The 24590-nt window shown below is 41.9% G+C and overlaps 1 protein-coding gene across 3 annotated transcripts in view; it reads right to left on the minus strand.

The window, feature by feature from the left end:
• LOC120747602 (nipped-B-like protein) overlaps positions 1 to 22801 on the minus strand; it is a 196730-nt gene extending 173929 nt beyond the window's left edge. Inside the window, exon 1 of one of the 3 annotated variants that reach the window (XM_040053619.1) lies at positions 22017 to 22801. The gene's annotated coding sequence lies outside the window, so the exon portion shown is untranslated. The remainder of the gene's footprint in view (positions 1 to 22016) is intronic. The other 2 variants (XM_040053616.2, XM_040053618.2) reach the window with 2 other exon arrangements.
• Positions 22802 to 24590: the final 1789 nt, after the last annotated feature.

The raw sequence follows: 24590 nt of genomic DNA on the forward strand, positions 1-24590 counted from the left end.
CTCAAACCTCTGCCCTCCAACTCCATCCCTTGTGAGTCAAGCCTCCAGCCCCTCCCTGCTTCTGGTTCCCACGGTTTCCCCGCTCACAATCCCAGCTCCCATGCTCCGGAGGGGGAGGGGGGAGCCGGAAACCCGGAAGCAGGAACCGATCCCAGCTTTTCTGCTACCCCAGTCACATATCGACGGTCAAAAAGAGGAGGTGTTGTCCATGGCAATTGGGACCCCTACCCCCAACAAGTGATTCGGGATTTATGCAAAGCTCATAAGGAATTTGGAGGCGAAAATGAATACTTTCGCAACCTTTTAAAAGCAAATTTAGCAGGGAATGTTATAGTCCCCTTACACCTGCGACAGCTTTTTTTGTGTCTTGTATCCTTCACAGAGTTTAGACTCTGGGAGGCAGCATGGAAAAAGCTGTTGAGAGAATTACTTCCCGAGCTGTGGCAAAATCCAGAAATGGCTGTTGATAATAACTTGCCATTCGATTGGAACATCTATGTGGTGATGGTGAATGGGTCTCAGCCCTCAAGCAGGCTCAGAAAATTCCTTTAGCTGCTTTGGAGAACGTTAAAGATGCTGCTTCCAAAGCATTCTTTTCAATGCAGCCCAGTGGCCCTCTCCAACCATACAGTAAAATAAAGCAGTTACCATCAGAACCTTTTATAAAATTTCTAGAGCAATTAACAAGAGCTATCGAGTTACAGGTTAAGAAAGATGGAGCCCGGGAAGAGGTCCTGGAGGAAATGGCTCTGGCCAATGCAAACAAACAGTGCAATGCAGCCATCCTCAGCCTGCCCATGGAACCGGCTCCAACCTTAGATGACATGCTCCAGTTGTGTGCCAGGAAGGTTCCCTTTATGGCAGCTCACCAAAGCCAAAGTTCAAGATGTGCATTCAAGCCACCGCAAAGGGCCGCTGCTGCAGACACCATGCCTCCTGTGCCTGTGCCACGACCACTGCCCAAGAGAAGAACGACATGTCTCCTGTGCGATCAGGCTGGACATGGGGCATCTCAATGCCCTTTAAAGAGACAACTTTTGGACTTTTGGGACAATGGGGGCAGGGGAGTCTCGAGGGCCCAAAGGGAATCTTTCAAAAAACTGAAGGATGAGCACCGGCTTGCCCAGCGTGCCAACATAAAAGGGGCAAGTCCAAGGTGGGGGGAGAAAAAAACTGAAAAACATGAATGTTAACCTAGCTAAGCCTGCTTTAACCAGTTCTGCATTTCAGCAGAAGTCACCGGACGTGACCCTTTCAGATCATGACATAAGCAGACCCAATCTAACCGCTGAATGTCTCCAGGAGCCTTTCAGGTTGCAGCTGACAGTCCTTGCACCTAAGTGACACAGACTGGCATTTAGGTTCAATGGATCTGCAGGTGCCAGGCTCCTGGCAACACGTTGGCAGTAAGTATGACATCCTTGGGGACACCAAGCACACCCCGCAACAGATCAAGATCCTTCCGGGTCTCGTCTCATCAAACCCTAAACAACTAATTCTTTGGCTGCGCTGTGTCCGTCCACCCTTGTTACTGTCTGAGAGGCAGATAATAGCTCAGGCAATTCCAGCACCTGGCCCATTCCCTGAGAAAGACATCACGAGGAACAGACAGCCTGAGGTTTGCCCCACACAAGCTATTGGAAGGGACAAACTCATAATAGGGTGTGAGGTCTGTCAAGGTGGGGAAGTCATAAACATCAAAGGACTTTTGGACACAGGGGCACACGTAACAATCATACCAGAAAGGATATGGCCGTCACATTGGGAACTGCAAAACGTGGCAGGGCACATGCAAGGTGTAGGGGGAATGCAATTGGCAAAACAGTCAAAGAGTGTCGTGCAAATTAAGGGGCCAAACGGACAATTAGCTACACTGCGTCTGTTTATTTTGGATTATTCGGAGCCCTTGTGGGGGAGAGACCTGATGGCCCAGTGGGAGGTCACGATTGGCATTCCAGATGCCCCCCCGGTTTTTCAGGCTGCGGCCACTGAAGAGCACCCTACCCAGAAACTCAATTGGAAAACTGATTCACCAGTCTGGGTAGAGCAGTGGCCGCTCAGTAAAGAAAAATTGAAGGCGCTTCAGGAGCTAGTGGATGAACAGCAAGCTAAAGGCCACATTGTGGAAACCACGTCCCTGTGGAATTTCCCAGTCTTTGTTATAAAAAAGGCAAACAAAGGCAAGTGGCGGCTCCTCCACGATCTCCGTCAAATTAATAATGTCAATGAGGACATGGGTTCTCTCCAGCCAGGGATGCCATCCCCAGCGATGCTCCCCCAATATTGGAATTTGACAATTGTTGATATCAAAGATTGTTTTTTCCAGATTCCTCTGCACCCTGACGATGCCCCATGTTTCACCTTCTCGGTCCCTACCCTGAACCGAGAAGCCCCGGGGAAAAAATACCACTGGAGGTATCTTCCCCAAGGGATGAAAAACTCACCATTTATTTGTCAGTGGTACCTGTCTTCCCTGCTGTCCCCAGTGCGCGCAGCTGCGGGAGAAGCCATCATCCTGCACTACATGGATGATGTGCTCGTGTGTGCCCCCAATGATGACTTACTGTCCCACATGCTTGACCTGACAATCGATTTTTTGGTTGCTGCAGGGTTCGAGCTTCAGGAGGAAAAGATTCAAAGGATGCCACCTTGGAAGTACCTGGGTCTGGAGATTGGTAAGCGGACCACTGTGCCACAAAAATTGGCTGTCAAAAATAACATCGGGACCTTAGCAGATGTCCAGCAGCTGTGTGGGTCTTTCAATTGGGTAAGACCTTGGCTAGGTCTGACCACTGAAGACCTAGACCCCCTCTTTAATCTTTTAAAGGGGGAGAGGAGCTAAGTTCTCCTAGGACCCTCACCCAAGAGGCAAGAGCAGCCCTAGAAAAGGTACAGGACTGTATGGCCACCAGACAGGCCAACAGGTGCAAATCAGACTTGCCATTCAAATTCATCATTTTAGGCAAATTGCCACACTTACACAGGATGATTTTTCAGTGGGAAAGACTGGAAAAATCAAAAAAGGACAAAGACTGTAGCGATCCCCTATTAATCATAGAGTGGGTTTTCCTCAGTCACCACCAATCCAAAAGAATGACCAGGCCACAGGAACTGGTAGCAGAATTGATCCGGAAAGCCAGGACCTGGATCAGGGAGTTGGCAGGATGTGATTTTGAGTGCATTCACATCCCAATTGAGATAAACTCGGGCCACATCACAAAAGCAATGTTGGAGCACCTGATTCATGAAAATGAAGCTTTGCAGTTTGCTCTGGATAGTTACACACGTCAAATTTCAATTAATCGGCCTGCCCACAAATTATTCAGAGAACAAATTCAGTTCAAATTGTCATTAAAAAGTGTTCAGAGCAAGAGGCCCTTGAAGGCTCTAACCGTTTTTACAGACGCATCCGGAGCATCCCACAAGTCAGTAATAACTTGGAAAGATCCTCAAACTCAGCAGTGGGAAAAAGATATTGTTGGGGTGGAAGGATCACCTCAGGTAGCTGAGTTGGCTGCAGTTGTTAGAGCTTTTGAAAAGTTTCCTGAACTGTTCAATTTGGTCACAGTTTCGGCCTATGTAGCAGGTGTAGTATCCAGAGCTGAACAAGCTGTACTGAGTGAGGTCTCCAATTCTGCACTTTTCAACTTGCTCTCAAAACTAGTAAATCTGATCTCCCACCGAGAGCAACAATTTTATGTGATGCACATCAGATCACACACCGATTTACCAGGATTCATAGCCAAGGGCAACAGAAGGGCTGATGCTCTTGCTGCACCTGTGGAGATGGCCCCACTCCCAAACATGTTTGAACAAGTGAAGATCAGCCACCAGCTTTTTCACCAGAATGCACCAGGCCTAGTTCGCCAGTTCTACCGAACTCAGGAACAGGCTCGGGCAATTGTGGCAACGTGTCCCTTGTGCCAGCAACATGCACTCCCAGCCCTGAGTGCAGGAGCAAACCCCAGGGGATTGAACAGCTGTGAGGTATGGCAGACAGACGTGACACACATCATGTCCTTTGGTAGGCAAAGGTATGTCCATGTATGTGTAGACACCTTTTCTGGAGCTGTCTATGCCTCTGCCCACACAGGGGAGAAGTCTAGTGATGCCATGAAACACCTAATACAGGCTTTCTCCTTCCTGGGCATCCCCAAATCAATAAAAACTGATAATGGACCCACGTACACATCCAAGGAGTTCAGAAGCTTCCTGCAGCAATGGGGAGTAGAGCACAAAACAGACATCCCTTACTCCCCAACAGGTCAGGCCATTGTGGAAAGGACCCACCAAAATCTCAAAAGGGTCCTCAGCCAACAACATCAATCTCTAAAAATAGAAACATCCCAAATCCAGTTATCCAAAGCCTTGTTCACTCTGAATTTTTTAAATTGCATATATGAAAATCTTAACCCATCAATTGTGCGCCATTTCAGAGAGAACTGCCAACTGCAGCGGAAAGCAAAGCCACTAGTGATGATAAAGGATCCAGCAACCAGGGAGACAGAGGATCCTCATGATCTGATCACCTGGGGTCGTGGGTATGCCTGTGTGTCCACTCCCTCAGGTCTCAAGTGGGTGCTAGCCAAGTGGGAAAAACCTTTCATCCGTAAAAGTGCAAAGCCACCTGCAGAGGCCCAACAAGTGGTCAGCGCTGCTTACAGAAGGAGAAAGAGCCGAACCTTCTCCTTCTAATTATCTTTTTTCCCTTAACAGTGTTTTTCTGAACCATTTGTTTGCACTGGATGTCATTCTTTTATTTTTCAGCTTTAAAGGTACTCAAGATCCGAACTCTGAGCATCTTCCACAGACTGAGCCATCCTCCTAAATTTGATAAGAAAAGGGGAGATGTTGCTGTGTATTACCTGGTTTCATATTGTATTTCATTTTCATATTGGGTTTTAAAATGGTTTGTTCTATACCCCGTGTTCCCCTGGAAAATGTAATATCCCAAAGCTTGTCCCTGCCCTTCCACCAGCCCATCTCCCACATTGTTCCCTTCCAGGAATGTAATCCAACCCTGTTCCACTCCCACCTTATCCCTGATTGGGTAGCGACTTGTCCCTGCCTTTAGCCCCTTCCCTGGATATAAGCTGAAGCGACAGGTGGTCCAGCCTCTTGGTTCAGGAAGTGGGACAAGGCTCCTGACCCAGGCTGGGGCAGGACCACAGAAGAAAGATTGAATAAAGCCCTGGTTTCACCTTCGGATCAAGTGCAGACTTTCCTTTGCCATCGACAGGAACTTGCTCTCTTTACAAAGGGAAAGGTTCTTGGCTGCTCCTGGGTTTTGGGACCCTGAGGGAAATCCTTCCAGCTGCAGTTTGTCCCTTGAGCTAGCTGGGGCGAGAACGGAGCCGGAGAGCTCCATGAGAGAGACAAGCCACAATAACAGAACTAAGGCATTTCAGCTTTACACCAATAAAATATTTCTAAAATGAAACACTAGTTAAAATCAAAGTGTGCTAGACCTTAAATTAGAATGTATTTTCTTCCATCAATATCACTAAGTTGTGTTCAAATGTCAATCTAAATATTTTTTCTGACAGAACTTTTCTGGAAATTTCATCAGAGAGGCCATGTGTTATTTTTATTTTGCTGTGGAGTAGAATATCATTGAAAACCATACAAAATACTGTTGTTGTCGAGATGGCCACAGCACTCAAGAGTACTTCTTTAAAAACTTCAGGGGGCTCCAAATATCAGTACCTTGTTATTGAAAAGTCTTTCATACATTTTCTATGTTGCAGTCCCATGAGTAGCTCCACGCAGCTCTGGCTCTTTCTCTCCTACTTTCCTTCTGCATTTCCATCTCACTACTTCCTGTCCCTAGCATGGCCACCTAACCCCGTCTGTCCCTCATATAATGTCTTACCCTTTCTGTCCCTTGCACGACCTCATGTCCCCTTCCTCCTCACAGCACTACCAGCAGACTCCAAGTGACTCTTCTCCCAGCTAATTCACTCTTATCACACCCATAGCTGTGAGGGCAAGGCTGTTCCTACTCTTTGATAATTAAAACAGCTGCAATGTATGGGGGGCAAGATTACCTTTAGCACTATCTCTGTCTTCCCACAAAATACCCTACAGAGAGAAGGTTCACACTATTTGCATTATTACTATAAGTAAACACAAGTAAGCAAACAAGACAACATATTCATAAATGCTAATGATAGAACAGAATTGTAGAAACATCAAGGTTAGAAGAGACCTGTAAGATCAAGTCCAACTGTCTACCCAGCACTACCACTGTTACCACTAAACCACATCACTCAGCGCCAAATCCAGACACCTCTAAAACACCTCCAGAGATGGTGACTCCACCACCTCCCTGGGCAAACTATTCCAATGCCTGAACACCCTAACGGGGAAAACATTGTTCTGATATTTAATCTGAATCTTCCCTGTCTCAGCTTAAGGCCACTTCCTCTGGTCCTCTCACTGTAGGCTTGACAGAAGATACCAGCCCCACCTCATTACAACCTTCTGTCAGGGAGTTGTAGAGAGTAATGAGGTCCCCCCTGAGCCTCCTTTTCTCCAGACTAAACAAATCCAGCTCCATACTTCCCCAAAATCCAAGGAAATAAGAGATGATATGAAACAAAAATCCTTGCAAAGCTATCCTGTCTGTTCTATTATATTAAACTTCCATAGCATAATAGCATGGTTTTGGTTGGAAGGGACCTTCATGACCATCTCATCCCAATCCCCCTGCCATGGGCAGGAGACACCTTCCACTAGACCAGATTGCTCCAAGACCCATCCAACCTGGCCTTGAATACTTCCAGGGATGGAGCAGCCACAGCTTCTCCAGGCAACCTGTGCCAGGGCCTCACCACCCTCACAGCCAAGAATTTCTTCCTAATATCTAATCAAAACCTCTACTCTTTCAGTATAAAACCATTCTCCCTTGTCTTGTCACTCAATGTCCTTGTAAAGAATCCCTTTACAGCTTTCTTTTCAGCCCCCTTCAGGCACTGGAAGGTGCTCTAAGTTCTCCTAGGAGGCTTCTCCAGGCTGAACAGTCCCAACTCTCTCAGCCAGTCTTCATAGAAGGGCTCTATCTCTCTAATCATCATATTTGTTAATATCTTCCAATCAGCTAAAGCATTTCTCAAGACCTATTTTAGTAACAGACTTTGAAAGTCAGTATTCCTAAATAAATTTTAAATATTTTTAATTTTTAAAAAGTGCAATACTGTAAAACAAACTGTAATTATTGCAAATTATCAAACATGCCTCCTCAGAAATCAAGTTTCCTCCCACAGACTTGCCCACCTCATCTAAGCTGAAATATGTCCATATTTTGCAAGGTAAGAAAGGGACTAAAGTCTTTCCATCCTGTTCATGTTACACACTTGCAAAGCTCTCATTTGCTAATCTGTTATAACACACTATCATGGGTTGGCACAATTTTGTTTTCTAGTTATAGAAAAATGTGAGATATTTTTCCCTGCCCTAACCGTGGAGTAGTTTGGGGAGGAGAACAAGGACCTATCAAAAAGCTAGCCAGGATATTGGCAGCTAAGTTAACCAATAGGAAATATCAATGCGACTTTGGAGGGGACATTTAAAACTAATTGCTGGAGATCAGTCTTGCTCTCGCTTCGGGGATCTGCCATGAGGTAACATCGTGGTTGGGCTGGGCTGGGCCCGGGTCAGGCCCTACTGCCTCTCTGGGCAGCTGGGCTGGGCCTAGCTGGGCTTCTGAGGGCCGCTGCCCATGCAGGGAGGGCCTGTGTGGGAGATTAGGGACAGGCAGTCGGAAGATATCACGTTGTACGGGCAGACAGAACCCCTCCCTCAATTCTTAGTTGGTTAGTGTCCTTGATAAGGTAAGCAATATCTAACTTGTAACGTAAGCAGACGGAAGTGATGTAGCAAACAGAGGTTTTATAACTCCATGTAACCAGTTAATAAACGCCATTAGCCGTCCACCACACTGGTGTCTGTGAGCTGGTGGTCCGAGCAGCCTGGGTGTGGCTGCCGTGTCGTTCCTGAACCAGGTCGCTACGCCTCAGCGGAGGTAACAGGCCTGGGCCAGCTGAGCCCCTTTCCCCTGCTTGCCAGCAGGGAAGAAAGCGGCTGCAGTTCGACAATGCTGACCATGTGCTCAGACTGTGGCAGAAAGGGCCAAAACATGGCCCAGCTTAATCGCCGCTAGCAGCAAAGAAAGAAAGCCTGCAGCTTCATAACAACTCTGAGCTGAGCCACCCTGGATGAGACCGAGGGGTGGAAAAAAGGACATCTACCAACTTCTTCCATCAGCACAGCTTTGCATTTTCTTCAGTTCCTGCAGCCTGGCGCTTGCATGTAGCTTTTTGCAAGCCCGAGCAGATTTAACCCTTTACTAGCAACATGAAACTCTTAAAGCACAATTCTTCCTTAAAAGAAAGAAGAAAGAAAACAAAGAATACTAGAACAGACACTAAATGAAGTCAGTTAGGTTAGAAGTGAAAGAACTAATAATATTGGAATAGGATTGAAGAAGTGGACATTTTTTTAACCGGACTTTTCTAAGGTAAATTATGAAGAAATGAACTGTTCTTTGCAGCATCTTAGTACTTTTTGGGTAGAATGCTATTCTAATAAAAATTAAGGACTGATGTAATTGAGATTTATTTAGGAACTTTAAAGCCCCAGCTCTTGGGTTAAAAAGAGGTCTCAGCCTTTGAGACAAAGATGATTTTAGATCAGAAGAAGTATTCGTAAATAGTACCCCAGATACACTGAGAAGCTCTGCTGATAGAACATCACAGTCTGTGAAAACTCTGGGCGGCAGCAGATGTGTGACATTGGGAGCACTGGACTATTGTCTTGTGGCAAACATCTTCATGAAAAAATCTTAGAAAGACTCTTCTCCTAAAGTAATGAGTGATTATGTCTAAATAGTGAAACTGACTGAAAATCTCAAGTTGTGTCTTTCTATGTTGTTCAATAAGAAAGTTAATAGTTTGTAAGAGGAAAGAAGCGTGTTTTAAAGTGTCATTCTGTTTTAGTTTAAGGGGGTTTTTTTATCAACTTTTTTTTCTTTCATTCTTTTAATATATGTCAATAAAACTATTTTTGTTCATTTTTAAGCTTAAGCCTGCTTTGTTTTTTTTTTCTCCTAATCTCTCCCTCCCACAAAAAGAAAATTAATACTAAAACCCCTACATTAATTGGTGTTTCTGCCCGGTTTTATTAAATTAAAACCATTACACACACAAACCAGAGAAAGACAGACTGATTTATACTCCACCCAACCAACCTCTTCTGTCAATGCTCCAAAGTAAAACAGAACAAGAATTTAATTTTTTCCCCCCTCCAGAGAGGTCTCTCATGATGTGGCTTCTTCATTGCCTTATCTGAGTTAGTGATTAAACAGCTGATTTCAAAACTGAGGAGGGAGGGGGAGAGATGAGTAAGACTTTACTAATGAAAAAGGATAAAAAAGCATTTTTAAGTAGAATATTAAAAATAACATCAAGAAATGCAGAAATATAAGTCTCATTGTAAGAACAGCTTATTTTAGTTTAGTTAAACCTGTTTCTAACTTTAGTTGCTGAAGTGTTCATATGTCTTTGTTGGAAAGCATATCAAAATTATATCAAATATATAAGCTCTCACAAAAGCAAGGAGATAATGAGGTTGACAAAAAAAAAATATGGCAACAAACTACATAGTAAAAGAAAAAAGTTGTCTTAAAATTACCAGTCACTTATCCAAGGAAGTAAAATCTGAGAGGATAAATGCACTGCTACTACTTGGCTATTCATTAATATATGACAAATAATTTTTCATTATTTATAAGAGTAAGTCACACTTTCCAATGTGAGAAAGTTGGTCATCAATTAGTGACTAAAACACAAAAACTGCATTTCCATATTTGTGAATTTTCTTTATTTGTATGAGTTGCAGATATTTTATTATTAAAACCCACATGCATCTTTTAAATACATCTCAATTCTAAACCGATATGTTAAAATAAAGAAGAAGCAATTCTTAGGCCACACAGTTCTAAGTTACTGACTGAACTGCCAAGCTATGTTATGGGCATTTGGAGAAGGCCCAAGATCTGCTCCATAAAGTTAGTCCTCACAGGATCACACAACAATCCACACTGAATCCTTCCATCTCTGTATCCAACCTACAGATGTTCTGCTTACCTTCTATGTATTTTATTCTCCAGGCATTTGACTGTAAACGACTACCATCTTCTTTTCTTAAGGATCTAAAGCTCACTACTGTGAAAGAAAAGGCTAATTATACCCTTCAATTTCTCTGAGGCTTTAATACAAAGCTTACTACTACAGTATTCAGACAGCACTATTATCCCAGCTGTTGTTAAGGCAAATGTGAACTGTGGGCCATATGCTACAGATACATGGACAGACACAATTGACCGTGCAGATAAATCAAATAAATAAACTGAGGACTAGATTACTCAGTAATGTTCATTTTTTTAGTTTTAATAGAATTTACACAATTGCATGTTGAGCACTTTATTTTCATAATTTGTTGAACTGAAACAATTTGCAATGAAGTATCCATTTTTTTCTAGCAAGGGGATGGATTTTAAAATGCAGATAAGTTACATTTTAAATGTCCGTTTTGCACATGTTTAAAAAAAAAAAAAAAAACATAAAAACCCCACTGAAATGGGATTATCATCACTATATCTTTTAATTACTTAAACATTTAAAAATATCCCAAAATAAGTATTCTGTATTTCAGTTCATCCTGTTATGAGAAAAATACAGTTATAGTTGTTTGCCTACCATCACTCACTGACAAATGAAAATAAGTGCGTACAAAGTAAGATATGGAGCACAGCGATTCTATATATATGTAGAGCATCACCTGAGAGGGAAAACTAAAGTTGATCTTTGCAGTCTTCCTTGGGATGTAAGTGATATACACCCACCCTTTAGAGAGGTAGCTCAGTCTTTCTAGTGTGAAACATTAACATAATTTCACAAGTCACAAGCTACTTTTGGAAAAGATTCTCAGTTCTCTGCAGCTTTGCTATTGTAGAAGTATAGAATTTATTTTTTTTTTTTCCCAAATTGGAAATTACTTTAGTACAAAGGAGTCCCAGAGACTACACATTTATGGGAATCTTCCAGCAATACAGAAACATTAAAAATGAAGCATGATACTCTTCTAGTTTCATTCACATGTCATTTAAACAGAAACCAGAAACGACTGAAATGGATTGAGCCTCAACTACCTTAAACTTGCATCAAGATTAACATATACACTCAAGTAGAAATAAAGAGTAGCTAGTTCTCAGTTCCCTATCTTTCTTTTTTTCATTTGACACTGAGGCACCTACATGGCTAGGGATACTATCTTTTGCTAGCTATTCACCCAGGCTTTCAAACTAAGTTCCTTTCCTGTTTTCCAGTAGTGTAATAACTTATCACCAACCTCTGTGATAAAACACACAACTGAGAGTATCATGGAAAAGATTTGTTCCTGAGAGAACGGGCTGTTTATCTTCTCCAAAAAAATTAAACTCTTCACATTAAACTCACAGGATATGATCCAGGGACAATTCTCAATTCATAACCCTTTCTTCTGTCTTTAACAGTTGCCATGGGAAACCATAAATTAAAGCTTGCAAAACCACAAGTGGCTTTCACAGACCATACATTTGACATGTTTGCATGCTTTGGCACACATGATAATACTGGATAATGTGAAATAGCAATTTAGTACTATATAGAGTACTGCTGTTAGTATAATCTTGTCTTGGATATAAATATTCATTTATGTTTGTTTTCCAGGCTCATGGTACAAAGAACTTGAGCTCCTCCCAATGCTAATTATTCTCAATGTTTACTGACAGCAAACATCCTTTTCCATATCTTCTAAGACACTGGCTGTTGAGTAGGCAATTCTTATTTCGAAGGGATATTAAGGCAAGTTTTCAAACATACTTCTGTCCTTTTCAGTGGAAAAGTATCTATATGCCTTTCACACAGGTAATTATAAAAATTCTCTCACATTATCTGAAGGTAATTTACATCTACATTAACATACCACTGAGGAATATGTAAGTTACATGAGCACTGAATTTGTTAAACTGTGTTCAGAATGGAGAAAGTTACTGCAAACAAATCACAAGTGGAAGCCTACTACTACATCTTTGCAAGGAGCACTCCAGGCCACAACCCATCCCACTACCCAAAAATAAAACCATCTTTAACTCACAAAGATTCATAAAATGTTTAACAACAATTTGGGTTTTATCATAATCAACCATAAGAACAATGCTAAGCAACTATGACACAATCATTAAAACTACTATTGTTCTTCTCTACAAAATTATTACATATTATTAAAAGAAATAAATGCTTCTTAAATAGTCTTGTGTGCACCAATTTATAATAGATTTCACCTACTTAAACCCACTGAAGGGAATACATCTGCATAAGTATGATTTAAAAGCATTATTTGACAAACAACTTCACTAATGAACCTGTACACAACTTGATTTACAGAATATTTATGTCATAACCATGTACATGAAATTAAACTGAATTCTTTCTATCAAGGAGAATGTCATAAAAAACCTCTAAGTTCTGTACATCAAATTTAACCTCTGATATCTGATGCTATTTCTGTAGGGGCATTTTTAAAACTAAACTATATTGAGGGGAACCTCAATCCATCCCACTCATACCCGTGTAATGCCAGCAAGAGATGCCTAGAGCCTGGAGACGGATCTCAGGTCAGCAGGAGAGCAGCTGAAGGACAACAGCAAAGAATTCCAGGCACTCCAGCCAGTAAGCCAGCTTCATCGGAGGCCCAACTTAAACATCTCTATGCAAACACACGCAGCATGGGGAATAAATAGGAGGAATGAGAGACATGCACACATCTACAATCTTACTGGCATCATGGAAACATGGTGGGATGACTCCTATGACTGGAGTGCTGGAATGGAAGGATACAGGCTCTTTCGCCTGTATCAGAAAGAATGGACAGGGAAGACAAAGAGGCAGTGTTGTCCTCTATGTCAGTGACCACCTAGAATGCATGGAGCTCTGCCTGAAGATGGATGAGGAGCTGACTGAGAGCTTATGGGTCAGGATAAAAGGGAGGACAAGGAGAGGTGATTTTATAGTGGGCGTCTGCTACAGGCCACCTGACCAGAAAGATTGAGCCAATGAGGCCCTCTACAGACAGATAGGAGCAGCCTCATATTCACAAGCACTGGTGCTCATGGGAGACTTCAACCACCCTGACATCTGCTGAAGGGGCAACACAGCAGGGCACAGGCAATCCAGGAGGTTCCAGGAATGTGTTGATGACAACTTCCTCCTTCAAGTGACAGGGGAGCCAACAAGGAGAGGTGCTATGCTGGACCTTGTTCTCAACAACAAGGAGGGTCTGGTGGGGAATGTGAAGCTCAAGAGCAGCCTTGTCTGCAATGACCATAAAATGGTAGAGTTCAAGATCTTTGGGGCAGCAAGAAGAGTGTATAGGAAGCTCACTGCCCTGGACTTCAGGAGAGCAGACTTTGGTCTCTTCAGGGAACTCCTTCATAGAGGCCCATGGAACAAAGCTCTGGAGGGAAGAGGGGCTCATGAAAGCTGGTTGTTATTCAAGGATCACCTCTTCCAAGCTCTGGAGTGATACATCCCAATAAAGAGGATGTCAGGCAAAAATGCCAGAAGACACCTGCATGGACAAACATGGGGCTCCTGGACAAACTCAAACACAAAAAGGAAGCTGACATAAGGTGGAAACAGGGACAAGTAGCCTGGGAGGAAGACAGAGAGTGTCTGAGCATCCAGGGATCAGGTTAGAAGAGCCAAAGCCCTGAGAGAATTAAACCTGGCCAGGGACATCAAGGACAACAAGAAAAGCTTCTAAAGGTATATTGGTGATAAAAGGAAGACTACAGAAATATGGGCCCTTTCCAGAAGGAAACAGGAGACCTGCTTACCCAGGATATGTAAAAGGCTGAGGTACTCAATGACTTTTTTGCCTCAGTTTTCACCAGCAAGTGCTCCAGCCACACTGCCCGAGTTGCAAAAGGTCAGGGACTGGGAGAATGAAGAACTGCCCCACTGTAGGAGAAGATCAGGTTTAAGAACACCTAAAGAACATGAAGGTGCATAAGTCCATGGAACCTGATGAGATCCATCCAAGGGTCCTGAAGGAACTGGCAGAGAAAGCGGCTAAGTTGCTATCCATCCTATTTGAGAAGTCACCTCAGTCCAGTGAAGCTCACACTGACTGGAAAAGGGAAAGCATAAGCCCCCATGTGTGATTTTGCTGGAGAGTAGGAAGGCTCTGCAGAGGGATTTGGATAGGTTGGAGCAATGAGACAAGGCCAATTCTATGAGGTTCAACAAGCCAAGTGCCAGGTCCTGCCCTTGGGTCACAACCACCCCATGCAGCTCCAGGCTGGGACAGAGTGGCTGGAAAACTGCCCACAAGGAAAAGGACCCAGCCATGCTGAACAACAGCAGCTGAACATGACCCAGCATGTGTCACCCTGGTTTTTCAAAAGGCTTTAAAAAACTCAGAAAAACCAGGGTGACAAGCATGTGCCCAGGTGGGCAAGAAGGCCAATGGCATCCTGACTTGGATCAGAAATGGTGTGACCAGCAGGTCCAGGGCAGTGATTGATTGTCTCTCTGTACTCAGCGCTGGTGAGGCCACATCTCGAGGGCTGTGTCCAGTTCTGGGCCCCTCACTGCAAGAAAGACATTGAGGTGCTGGAGTGAGTCCAGAGAAGAGCAACAGAGCTGGGTCTGTGTGATCGTGACACGCAAAGCAATCACACAAGACAAGAGATTTTCGCAGGACAGAGACTTCTCCGATTCAGCTCAAGCTGAGCTGGGGCGGAGAGAGAGCCTCCTTGTATATTTCTTACTTTTTATACATTTGTGGGTCTGGCCGAAGATTGGCTTCTGGGGTTTTTCACCGTTCAGCCAAGTGGCTAGACCAACTGTCAGTTACAATTGTTTTCAGGTTAGAAATATGCAAACAAAGGACAGAAAATGAAAAACAAAGGATTTGTTTATGTTACATCTGTGAGAAAAAGGTAGAAACTGCTCTTAATATTGTGCAGTAGCTAAAAGGTCTGACTCCATTTTATGAAAATTCAAAAGGCTTTAAAAAACTCAGAAAAACCAGGGTGACAGGTCTGGAGCACAAGAAGTGGCTGAGGGAGCTGGGGATGTTTAGCCTGGAGAAAAGGAGGCTCAGGGGGGACCTTCTTACTCTCTACAACTCCCTGAAAGGAGGGTGGAGCCAGGTGGGGGGTCAGGCTCTTCTCCCAGGGAACAAGCAATAGGACAAGAGGAAATGGCCTCAAGTTGGTCTAGGGAAGATTTAGATTGGATATTTGGAAAAATTTCTTCACAGAAAGTGTTATCAAGTACTGGAAAAGTCTGCCCAGGGCAGTGGTAGTCACCATCCCTGGAGGGATTTAAAAGAGGTGTAGATGTGGTGCTTAGAGACATGGTTTAGTGGTGGACCTGGCAGTGATGGGTTAGTGGTTGGACTTGATGATCTTAGAGGTCTTTCCTAAGCTAAATGATTCCATGATTCCACCCCTCTACTCCATTCTCATAAGACTGTACCTGGAATACTGCTTCCAGTCTGGGACCTCCAAATAAGGACATAGACCTGTTGGAGTGAGTCTAGAGGGCAGCCATGAAGATGCTCAGAGGGCTGGAGCATTTCTATGAAGACAGGCTGAGAGAGCTGGGACTGTTGAGCCTGGAGAAGAGAAGGCTCTGGGGAGACCTTAGAGCACCTTCCAGTACCTGAAGGGAGCCTACAAGAAAGCTGGAGAGTGACTATTTACAAGGGGATGGAGTGACAGAACAAGGGGGAATGGTTTTATACTGAAAGAGGTTTAGATGGGATATTGGGAAGAAATTCTTCATTATTGGGGTGGTGATACACTGGCACAGGTTGCCTGGAGAAGCTGTGGCCATCCCATTCCTGGAAGTATTCAAGGCCAGGTTGGATGGGGCTTGGAGCAACCTGGTCTAGTGGAAGGTGTCCCTGCCCATGGCAGGGGGATTGGGATGAGATGGTCACGAAGGTCCCTTCCAACCAAAACCATTCTATTATGCTATGGAATTTTAGTATAATAGAACAGAAGATTCTAGGAATTGCTTATAACTGCAAAATTTTCACAGGATATACTGAAGGTTTTCTATATTACAGATTATGCTGCAATAACAGTTTTTAAGGAACCTGCCAGGAATAACAAATCATCACAGGTAATACTAGTAGAAAAAAAGAATCATTTCCTTTTATTAAAGAAAAAACAAAAAACCACCTAGCATGTACTGTAGTAAAAAACAAACAAGAAAAACAACACTCAGTTTGAACTAGGAGTTTAACAGACAAATCATCAAGCAGATTTTTAATTTTCTCTTCAGGAAAAAAAAATTAAAATCAAAGTTAAACTGATTTTAGATCTGCATATGGCATTGTCCACGAGTTCTCACCAGTCTTATTGGAGTATTATCAAAATTTTGCCAGCTTTTAGACTGCAAAAAGTATGTTTCAGCTTATTTTTACTACACATGCAAAGGTAGTTACTATATGCAGCATCCAATGAGGGATCTCTAAATTTTCCCCCGTCCTAATTTTGGCCAAGGCCTGCCGAAGCCTGGAACCATGTGGGCGTGTCTAGGCTGTTATTTTATACCATGCACATCAACGCTAGGGGGCAGAAGTAAAGGACTTACTTCCAAGAAGGGGGCATGACTTCAGGGAAAGAAAAAGGTGGCAGGCAGCGGGTCTGTAGCCCTTCTCTTCCTTTTCCAAGGAAATCAAGCAGCGAATGGAATGGTGGAGTAACACTGGTCCCGACCAGAGGGTTTGTCAGCCATTGTTTTTCATTGTCTCAGGCTTGGGGGAAAAACACGCGTACAGAAAGTCTAGGGGTAATTTTGTTCTTTGTCTCCGGTGTATGCAGTGCCAGGTCAGCTCAGGCTTGGTGAGCATTTTTTGGATGTATATCACCCTCTTTTTGTATACTTTTGTTATTAATATTGTTGCTGTCACTGTTCATTTTCTTATCTCATTGCTGTTTCCAGTAAATTGTCCTTAACTCAGAATTTCTGCCTTTTGTCTCTCTCACCAGTTTCCAGCTGGGCTTAAACCACAACACCCCCTATCATTAATATCCAGAAAGCATATCTGGAGAAAAAGAGGAAGCAACATAATTGAATGGAAAATAACATACAAAACAGTGGAACAGTCTCTAACAAAACCTAAGATCTGAAAATAAAATTTCCAAAAGAAAGTACTCTACCTAATCTTCTCTGAGTGCCTAGTCAACACAGAGGAGAGATTGTTAGCTCAAACATGAGATAGTGCAACCCCTATCACAGATGTGTTTACATTCAAGAAGCTTGATAAATTACATTATTTTTAAAAAGATAGGAAAAAAGGTCAGAACTATAAAACCAAGCACTCAAGTATTAAGAAATGTGAAAATTATGGTTACTTATGCCTACAATTCAGTCCCTTGTGCATTATAATAGTCATTCATTCAATGATCATATATTGTTTTTGTTATTCACAGGATCCCTGCCTCATATATGGCATATATATCATTAAACAAATCAGAGTTACACAAAAAAGGAGATGCTTTCTTTGGGACATTACATTTTTTTACTAAGGAATTTGAATAAAATGGTTAATAGAACGAATCAATTTAAAAAAAGTTTCCTATCCAAGAGAACTTTTGCTGGAAACTGGCAATTTGTAAAAAAATAACTCTTCTTAAACAAACAAACAAACAAAAAAATCTATCACAAAGAAAGAAATAAAAATCCTACCTGTTCCATAATATACCCACAGCTTCTGGGTCATGCCTGGAGTGCATGATTAGAACATAAAAAGACAGATGGTGGAAGAAAAGTTCAACAACTCTGTCTGATACAGACCAGACATTTGAACCTGAACTTCCTACCTCCCAAAAGCAATGTTCTGGTCAGGAACATGCTTACTATACCTGTGAACAGTCTTGCTTTCCTAACAGAGCCATACAGCAGGTGGACAACAAACTGACATCAGAATGAAATGGTCTGACCACTAGGCTGCAGAAGTTTCCATTCAACCAGTTGACACCAGCTACAACAATTATTTCTTTAAGAGACAGAGTTCCTAACAGCCAATAACCAATGCTTAGGATACTCTCCAGGGTTGCTAGTTCCTGCTGGAAATTAATCACTTTTAATATTGCAGACACACTGTTTAATTACTTGTGGGATTTGGGTCACTATCTAGTTCTTGTCTATGCTTTTACTGATAAACTTAGAGATTTTGGTTTCTTCACAATATGGAAGATGATTCTTTTTAATTTTTCAGGACAGAAAATCTATTCTTGTCTGGCTCTTGGCATGATCAGGACAGCTGAAACTGAATAGATGTTTTAAGGCCATTGGCAAAAACCCATTCTCTACTTCTTAGGAATCCACCATGAGAAACAATTAGCTTGATATGTTGAAATGCAGGGCATTTACAACCACAGTCAAAGAAAACAATGCTATGAACTTCCTAAGTGCTGTAAAGTAACTCTACAAATTTCAAGAATAAAGCACATCAAATTGAAAATTGCTTATAAATCTTGTGTTAACTTGCTATTTGACTCAGTTTCAGTCTTCCATCTGTAAAATGAAAATATTTAACAGATGTGCAAAAAGAACTCCAATGTTTGTAAAGTACAGATATGTATTTTGAGATAATTCCTACAAATTCATAGATTGAAACACTTCAGCATTCATGAACTATCTGGATGGCATACAGCAGGTAAAGCAGTAGGCTGCACAATTATGAAGAAAAACAAATATATCAAGTGGGTTATAACAGTATACCAGTCAGCTATGATTTCCCATGCACTGTATGAAGCATTGAATTGGGACCAGAAGGGTAAGGGGGAAATACAGTAATGTAGCTAAAAGACTAGTGTATGGGGAAGGGAGCTGAATTAAGTGTTTCTGCAATTTTAGTCTGCTGTTTCCTTATCAGTCCCTGACTGCAGCCCAGCATTTTTTAACTGCTCCTGTAAAATGCATTGCCTGTCTACACATACACATGCCTTCAAGAAATAAAGTGCTTCAAATCAAGACAGAGAAATAATCTGAAAAAGAAAATATCTAACAATTTAAAGAATTTTGAGATCTCCAATTGGAAAATCAACTGATACACATACTAAAAGCAATATTTTTTTTCTATATTTTTTCTGAACTTAGAGAGTTTAATATGAAAAAAATTTTTCAATGTTTACTTTTTTAGTTATTTAGAGGTATCATTTTGCTTTGCTAATGCTGTTCTGTTTCTCTGAAATTGAAATGTTAAAAAATGATTTTAAAAAAAGAAGTATAAAAACAGCTTCAAAAGAAAGTTTTAAAAAAGAAATAAAATCTGTACACAGGAAACATTCAAACTGTACAAGGTAGTCAAAAGCACAAAATAAAAATAGCAAGAAGAAAATATTTTCCTCTTTCAATTTAAATAATTGCTACAACTAACACCTTGAGAATAATTAATTTTGTATTTCCATAACAGGAATAAAATAACTACATCCTTTTTAAGCAGCTAGCTTTTGTAATAAACAGCAGACCAATATAAACTCCTAACACTAGGGCAAAAGGAGTATGAAAGTGACGGCTCTTGCTTCCGATGCACACACACTCTTTAAATGTGCTAAAAATATGATCTAAACAAAAAGTAAGTCATCTTATAAACATTTCCACATTAAGTATTTCTGCATGCTAAATATATTTTTATGAAAAAAATTTACAACTACATAAACTGTGATGGTGCAACTAATTCAGGATTAATCACATCTCAGATTAAAAAAACACAAAAAACTCATTACAAATAGGCATCATCTTAAGTTTCCCTCTATAAATACACCTATTTTTCATACCAGAAAAGTGCATGTTTTCTAATTTAAGAAAAAAAAAAAAAAAAGCACATAATAAACACAACCCAGGCAAGATAAACTTGACCGGAACTACATAACTACAGTAGTTTATTTCCTAGTCTTATATATATTTAAAGCAAACCTCCTTAAATAAGTCAGAAAAGTTCAAACAATGGCTTAGCTAACCCAATTTTATTAAAATGAAGGGTGGACAAAAGAAACAAATGAACTCATGTCCCTTCTTGATGACGAAACTACCCAAGAAGTACAACTACTTTCTTTCTTGTAAAGCAGTTACACTCGGCCTCTGTGCATGCCACGGACCAAAAGAAAACAGCAATGCGACTACACAGATAGAAGCAGTTAGAGACAACTAATGGTTCCCTCTGCAATTCACAAAGTTTAAAATTAAAAAGCTGCTTTTTCAAAGTGTAAATTGTTTCTCTCCACGCACGTAGGCCTGAGGCCCTGTTACAAAAATTGTTCAACAGGACCAGGCAGCACAAAGACAGGAATGGGAGATCAGTGGGGGGAGGAAGGGAAGGGAAGGATTGGGGCTCAGTAGGATCTTCAGGCTTTTTAAAATTCAAACTGCTCCCTGACCAATACAAATCACTGATGCTATTGAGTAGTACATGGATTTACAGCATTAAAAACACACCTTCTACATGACAGCTATATTGACTTCACCCTTTTAAACAAGTATCAGGGCACTCAAAGACAGGACAGCAGAGTTTATAAGACTCTAAACACCATATATCAGAAATTCATTACCACTTATTACAAGATCTGTCTAAACAACTAAAAGAACTACTGAAAAATAGACAAATTCTGTAATGTTGATACTTGTTCGCCATTTACAAATTTCTTTTCTATAGGAAACTTGGTATCCTAAAATTTCCCTCAATTATGTAATTTCTGTATGAGTATTTTTATTAGTTCACAGGGTGTTTATTTTAAATCTACCTGAACTTTTAATAACACTCTGAACTCTACCACACAGTAATTCCAAGATTTACCTTACTCTAATTTAGCTACCGTTTATGAATAAAGAGTTGACACTTTATCAATTGTAATTTACAAAACACATTTGACCTGTTAAAATGACAACTAATTACATACTTAGACATCGTGGACACAAACAGCAAATAACGACCTCAGGATCTCAAAGGAATATAGCCTGATAAGAAATGATGACACTTTTTAAACGTTCCTCACTTTTCATTTAATTAAATTTACTATTGATTCTGAAATACTTAGGCTAAGATCTCATCTTCACCTTGACCCCTGAAACGTCATAAACATAGCACTCTACAGGACCCCTCTCCCATTTTCTGTTTGTTAAGAGTATAAAATAGTATTTAATCTGCATTTAAAACATATTCCTGTAATGTATACAACACATGCACATGGAGAATGTGTGGAGTACCTAACGCAATATGCTTGTCAATCTGTATTTTCTAGGTCTGCGGGCATCCGTGTTGTGTCAAACATGTCACAAGTGCTAGTTTTATGCTACAAATAGTCAGTGATTAACACACTAATCAAGTGCTATATTATGTAGAAATTAAACCTCTACATTATAAATCCATGTGCCTTCGAAGTTTTGAATGTTCAGAACAGAGTTGGTTAAAAAGAGAAGGTAAGAGCAAAGAGAGCTGGTATTTTTGTTCCTGGGTATTTACATTCTCTCTTTCCCTACTCCTCCACTTACTTCGCCCCCGACTTCAGAAGTTGTAAATATGGCAAAGGATCAGTGCACATTTGCGGTTAATTGTATTGTTTCCTCCTCCTCCTGCTCCTCTCCAGATTGAGGCCTGTTACTGAGGAACCGCTTCGTCTTTCTAATCCCCGAACTGGAGTAAGTGCGCTGGCCGACGGGCCTGCGCCCTCCGCCGGGCCTGGGCCTCCCAGTAGCCCGGAAAGAACTAATCTCCTCCCCCAGACGCGACCGAGCAGGAAGGGGGGGCTGCTAAATAAACACCTCAGGTCACCACTTATTCCCCTCTATCGCAGATAGCAGGTAATCCCCTTTGCTCCCGGCAGTGTTGGGCCGGGAGGCCCGGCCCGCTGCTAGAGAGGGCAGAGAGAGGAAGGGGAGATGAAGGGGGATTACCTGAGCAAATCGGCGTCCGAATCCGACGAGAATCCGAGAGAGGGGGAGAGAAATCCGCCCCCTCCCTCCTCAGAGGAGCTGTCGCTGCTGCTAGGCCGCGGCCGCCGCCACCGCGGAGCAGGAGGAGGATGGGAGATAATATAACAACAATAATCCGGGCCGGGAGGGGGGCTGTCTCCTCTTCCGTCTCCTCCTCAGTGCAGCGAACATGTAGAGCCAGGGGGTGAGCGGCCAAGACAAATCCCTTTTTCCCCGAGCCTGCTTCACAGCATCAACACGGGCCAAACCAAACCGGTTCCGAGACACATTCCAAGCCTCGGGATTGGGTGGGGGGAGGGGAGGGCAGGGCAGCTGCCAAGGGGCCGCTGCTCCCTCTGTACATGCGAGTGCAGGAGGATGGGGGAGGGAATGGCCTGAGCGGAGCAAGCCGTGAGCCGGTACCGGGGGGGGAGCGGGGGGGAGGGGGCGGGAAGAGGAAGAAGAAGAGGAGAGGGGGAAAGAAAAGGAAAGGATTCTCTGTGTCTCTCGCTCCCTCAGAACAAAATGCCGACCGGAAGTGCAGCTGCAGGAATTACTCCCTCCACCGGCGCCAAACACCAACAACTTCCCCTTTCTTACTCACTCAACTAGCATCGCTTCCGCCGCTGTTACTGCGCTGCTCCCTGCCGCTCCCTTCCTAGCTCTGCTACAGCTGGAGTGGTTCCCTCCGCCTTGCCTCGCCTAGAAGCAGCGGGCACAACTGAGTCTCCGCTGCGTGACTCTCTCCCCTTCCCCACCCCTTCAATTACTGCCTCAGTTTCTTTCTTCTCTCCCCTTCTAGTGAAGAAAACCGGAGTTTATGCTTAAGCTTGGGCTGAGAGGAAGGCAGCCAGTGATTTGTGATGAATTGACCGTTGAAAAAAAAAAAAAAAACACGTTTGGGGTTTTATTTTTGCCTTCCTTAAGGATGATAGGAAGGAGGACTTCAAAATAACACCTCCTAGGAGGCGGGCTTAAAAAGGCGTCTTAGAATGAACTCACAAAGATGGCAGTCCCGTCCTCTTTTACCTCCCTGCCCCCGCGGATGTGTCAGACCTGAGACGCTTCCTGGAGTTACTGTTACCGCTCGGGTTCGTCTGTGTGGGTGTAAATAAGCCGCATCGCAGGAACTGAAACACCCGATGCTGAAAGCGTTGCCGGGGTGAGGAATTTACAAGTGGACGTACCGAAGTGGAGTAGCTTTTAAAAACAACCTTTTTGGACGAGCACGGGGGGGGAATGCTGATGTTTGGATGAAGGGCCCTTTGCTGGAGGCTGATGCTGTCTGCCATCACCAGACTTACTGGAAATATTTTAATTGTAGATTGTGAAGGAGTGTTTGGTGAAAGAGAATGTCCTAGTCTAAAAGTTTTTCTGGTTTTTCTCTGTACAGTTCAAACTGTGAACAATCATAGAATGGCTTAATAGCATTTCTAGCTGATGAATTAACTGTCTTTTCCTACTTGTTTTTCTCATCAGTACTTGGACAAAAAACCTTTGGTTTTTAGAGGATGCCTTCCTTATCTGTGGACTTCAGGATTCAGCCATACAGTATATCTTGCACCAATGCACTTAAATCTTTTCAAGTCTTAGGATTTCCTGAATAACACTGTCTTTAATACAGATTTAAAATGCTTCTCTCAAGTTTAAAGAGCTATTAAATCTATAATATTGGATGAATCAAAGTTTGTTTTAGAAGTGTATGTGTTTTTTTTGAAAGTACAGAAATGAAGATGGTACTGGAGAATGCAGTAATTCAGTACTGGAGATATTGATATGTAAGTTTAATGAAGATAGAATAAGCTAGGCTCTGAAAGAAATGTATTATATACCTCTGTTCCAAGTTAATATAAAAGGTCCAAATCCTATCATTGTTTATTCATTCACAACTTCAAGCTATCCATTTGAAATAAAGGTAAATAATTAATATAGTAAATGAAGTGTGTTTCTAAGACTGTGCTTAATTTAATACAGTGCAACTCTAAGTCAAGGGGTAAAATATTTATCATTTTTTGGTAACAAACTGAAGTTTAATAAACTACCTTTTTAGGGTTCACATACCCATATGTATGTGGACATATGCACCAATGAAATCAAAGGAAAATGGGATTCTAAAATGACAAAGTTGGCCTAGGGATACTACTTAATCTGTTTCTAACTGATTGTTACCAATTCATGTTGATGGAATCTATAGGTGATTTTAGTAAGTTATTTATATAACAATTTATTTTCTTAATTGATGATTTAGTGTGTAAATAAAATGTAAATACTGAAATTTTGCTTTTCAAATGCTAGGTGTCTTCTATATCAAATATGCTTTATTCAGTACATCATGGTAAAACATAACACATTTGACTACTTTGTTTCTGTTGAAATTTTCCAATGAAAACCTCACTGGACCATTTTATGTTTTTAAAGTCTTGTTCAACTAAAAGAATTCATAGAAATGGCTGTTTTGTCTTAGTATTATATTATTACTGGCACAAGAAAACAACTAATTTAAGTCATTAGTTATTTTAGAAGTTGGTGTTGTAACACACATGAGCAAATCAGGAT

The sequence above is a fragment of the Hirundo rustica genome (assembly GCF_015227805.2).
Source record: "Hirundo rustica isolate bHirRus1 chromosome W unlocalized genomic scaffold, bHirRus1.pri.v3 SUPER_W_unloc_1, whole genome shotgun sequence".
In the NCBI taxonomy this organism is placed as follows: Eukaryota; Metazoa; Chordata; class Aves; order Passeriformes; family Hirundinidae; genus Hirundo; species Hirundo rustica.